The sequence below is a fragment of the Rattus rattus genome, chromosome 14 (assembly GCF_011064425.1).
Source record: "Rattus rattus isolate New Zealand chromosome 14, Rrattus_CSIRO_v1, whole genome shotgun sequence".
Taxonomy (NCBI): domain Eukaryota; kingdom Metazoa; phylum Chordata; class Mammalia; order Rodentia; family Muridae; genus Rattus; species Rattus rattus.
The window spans coordinates 46,370,533-46,374,911 of record NC_046167.1 but is presented as its reverse complement, the minus strand read 5'-3'; the positions used below and the strand labels follow the sequence as shown (position 1 = coordinate 46,374,911).

At 41.4% G+C, this 4,379-nt stretch overlaps 1 pseudogene; it reads left to right on the top strand.

Moving 5' to 3' along the window:
* Positions 1–230: 230 nt before the first annotated feature.
* LOC116883454 lies at positions 231–1,624 on the top strand (annotated as a pseudogene).
* The last annotated feature ends 2,755 nt before the right edge of the window (positions 1,625–4,379 follow it).

Here is a 4,379-nt window from a genome sequence, read left to right as displayed (position 1 = left end):
AAAAAATAAATAATAAAATTATTTCGATATTGGTAAGTGTTGAGGCTTTCATTTTTCAACAAATATACAAAAACAAATAATCACGATTTTTTAAAAACCGACAATGATTGTCTGTGTATACATGACTAAAGTTTCTTTCATTAAAAAAAAAAATATATATAAGGCTTTTCACAACGGGTTTGCTGTCAGAACGCAGGTCTTGTGAAAGCCACCGCTAATTCAAAGCTAAAATGGGAAAGGAAAAGATTCACATCAACCATCCTCATAATTGGATACATAGATTCAGGCAAGTCCACCACAGTAGGGCACCTGATCTACAAATGTGGTGGTATTGACAAAAGAACCATCGAAAAGTTTGAAAAGAAGGCTGCAGAGATGAGAAAAGGCTCCTTCAAGTATGCCTGGGTCTTGGGCAAACTGAAAGCTGAGAGTGAGTGTAGTATCACTATTGACATTTTCCTGTGGAAATTTGAGACCAGCAAGTATTATGTGACTATCATTGATACTCCAGGGCACAGAGACTTCATCAAGAACATGATTACAGGCACATTTCAGGCTGACTGCGCTGTCCTGATTGTTGCTGCTGGTGTTGGTGAATTTGAAGCTGGTATCTCCAAGAATGGACAGACCCGTGAGAATGCTCTTCTGGCTTACACCTGGGGTGTGAAACAGATAATTGTTGGTGTCAACAAAATGGATTCTACCGAGCCACCATACAGTCAGAAGAGATACAAGGAAATCATTGAGGAAGTCAGCACCTACATTAAGAAAATTGGCCACAACCCTGACACAGTAGCATTTGTGCCAATTTCTGGATGGATGGTGATAACATGCTGGAGCCAAGTGCTAATATGCCTTGGTTCAAGGGATGGAAAGTCACCCGCAAAGATGGCAGTGCCAGTGGCACCACGCTGCTGGAAGCTTTGGACTGCATTCTGCCGCCACCTCGTCCAACTGACAAGTCTCTGCGACTGCCCCTCCAGGATGTCTATAAAATTGGGGGCACTGGCACTGTCCCCATGGGCCGAGTGGAAACTGGTGTTTTCAAACCTGGCATGGTGTTTACCTTTGCTTCAGTCAATGTAACAACTGAAGTCAAGTCTGTGGAAATACACCATAAAGCGTTGAGTGACGCTCTACCTGGGGACAATGTGGGCTTCAACGTAAAGAATGTGTCTGTCAGAGATGTTAGACGTAGCAATGTTGCTGGTGACAGCAAAAATGACCCACCAATGGAAGCAGCTGCCTTCACTGCTCAGGTGATTATCCTGAACCATCCACGCTAAATTAGTGCTGGCTATGCTCCTGTTCTGGACTGTCACATGGCCCACCATAGCATGCAACTTTGCCAAGCTTAAAGAGAAGATAGATCATCGTTCTGGTAAGAAGCTGGAAGATGGCCCAAAATTGTTGAAGTCTGGTGATGCTGCCATTGTTGACATGGTCCCAGGCAAGCCCATGTGTGTTGAGAGCTTCTCTGACTATCCTCCACTTTGTTGTTTTGCTGTTCATGACATGAGGCAGACAGTTGCTGTGGGTGTCATCAAAGCTGTGGACAAGAAGCCTGCAGGAGCTGGCAAAGTCAGCAAGTCTGCCCAGAAAGCTCAGAAGGCTAAATGAATATTATCCCTAACACCTCCTGCCACCCCAGTCTTAATCAGTGGTGGAAGAATGGTCTCAGAACTATTTGTCTCAATTGGCCATGTAAGGTTAATAGTAAAAGACTGGTTAATGATAGCAATGCATCATAAAACCTTCAGAAGCAAAGAATGTTTTGTGGACCATTTTTTTTTCTGTGTGTAGCAGTTTTAAGTTATTAGTTTTAAAAGTCAGTACTTTTTAATGGGAACAACTTGACCAAAAATCTGTCACAGAATTTTGAGACCCATTAAAACAAGTTTAATGAGGAAAAAAAAAAAGAAATTTGAGAAGTGGCTGAATGTTTGTAGGCACTACCTGGTCCCCCTATAGCTATGGGTCCCTGTATATGCATGACAGCTAGTAATTTGATGTAATTCTAGTTATAAGACATCCAATGCCCTCTTCTGGCCTCTGACAATACTTTATCAACATGGTACACCTATGGAAACGTAGAGAAAATATAAATATAAAAACGTTTTTAAGCTCTCTCTATGTCTCTCTGTCTCTCTGTCTCCCTCTTTATCTCCCTCTCTGTCTCTCTCTGTCTCTCTCTGTCCCTTTCTCTCTCTGTCTCTCTCTCCCCCCCCTCTGGTGTGTGTGTACAAAAGTATTTAGGTGGTTAAGATGGATGTGACATATGATATAAAGACAACTACAATTCTAAGAACCAGCGATTGATAAATAAAAACTTCAGTACTGTCAATAGGTTACGATTTATGAAGTTTTTGGCAAATGAATTACCAGAGAGACCAAAATATTTAGTTCATTAATAATAATATTGTTACTCTCTAGAACTGGATTGTAAGATCTTATTATGTAAGAAACCATGTAAAACACATCTAAAGATCAACCTGGCACTGAATGACTGCCTAGTTTTCAAACTTCTAGCAGATGGTATTCATTCTACCAGAGTATAAGAGGAACCATAATCTTGTCTAGCTGTGAATATGGCAAGAGACAATACTGCCTAGCATAGTCAGATATGCCCACTGTTGCCATAGTGGCACAAATATCATGTTGGTCACAAACAAATATTTGATTAGATTCAAGAAAACTCCACATGATGAAACTTATACGTTATAAAATTTTAAAGCTACTCCAGCAGCAGGTCCCCTGTTTTCCAGACACTGCATGGACCTGAAGGGACCCGGTCAACAGTTCTCTGCACCCAAATCCCATAGGAGGGAGAGCTAAACCTTCAGAGGGGCAGACATACCTGGGAAGTCAGAAGAGACTACACTCTGCCCACATTTCTGACTCCAGAGGAAAACACCTAATGCCATCTGGGACCCTGGTGCACAGGGGCCCTGGGAAAAGGCAGAGCAGGCCCTCCTGGTTGCCGCCCTCAGGGAGAGCTCAAAAGCAGTCCCCCTCAAGTGACTTGAGCCACGGGACAACAGGTAAGACCAACTTTTCTGCTCCAAGTGACCTGCCTGGCTGACTCAGGACACAGCCTCACAGGAACAGCTGAAGACCAGTAGACAGGAAAGACTACACGCCTGAAAGCAGAACACTCTGTTCCCATGACTGGATGAAAAAAAAAACAGGAAAACAGGTCTACAGGACTCCTGACACACAGGCCTATACGATGGTCTAGTCACTGTCAGAAATAACAGAACAAAGTAACACCAGAGACAACCTGTAGGAAGGAGGCAAGCACAGGAAACCAGCAACAGAAACCAAGACTACATGGCATCACCGGAGCCCAACTCTCCCACCAAAAACAAACACTGAATACTCAAAAACACTAGAAAAGGAAGATCTAGATTTAAAATCACATTTGGTCATGGGGATGGAGGACTTCAAGAAAGACATAAAGAATCCCTTAGAGAAACGCAGGAAAACATAAATAAACAAGTAAAGCCTATAGAGAGGAATCACAAAAATCCTGAAAGAATTCGAGGAGAACACAATCACACAATTGAAGGAATTAAAAATGGAAATAGAAGCAATGAAGAAAGCACAAAGAGAGACAACCCTGGATATAGAAAAACAAAGGAAGAGAAAAGGCGATGTAGATAAAAGCATCACCGACAGAATTAAAGAGACAGAAGATAGAATCTCAGGAGCAGAAGATTCCATAAAAATCATCAACAAAACTGTCAAAGATAATATAAAATGGAAAAACCTACTGATCCAAAGCATACAGGAAATCGAGGACCAAGTGAGAATATCAAACCTAAGGATAATAGGTATAGAAGAGAGTGAAAACTCCCAGCTCAAAGGACCAGTAAATATTTTCAACAAAATCATAGAAGAAAACTTCCCTAACCTAAAGAAAGAGATGCCCATAAACATACAAGAAGCCTACAGAACTCCAAATAGATTGGACCAGAAAAGAAACTCCTCCCATCACAAAATAGTGATCCAAACACCAAATGCACAAAACAAAGAAAGAATATTAAAAGCAGTATGGGAAAAAGGTAAAGTAACATATAAAGGCAGACCTATCAGAATCACACCAGACTTCTCAGCAGAGACTATGAAAGCCAGGAGATCCTGGACAGATGTAATACAGACCCTAAGAGAACACAAAGGTCAGCCCAGGTTACTGTATCCTGAAAAACACTCAATTAACATAGATGGAGAAACCAAGATATTCCATGACAAAACCAAATTTACACAATATCTTTCTACAAATCCAGCACCACAAAGGATAATAAATGGTAAAGCCCAACATAAGGAGGCAAGCTACACCCTAGAAAAAGCAAGAAATTAATTGTCTTGGCAACAAAGCA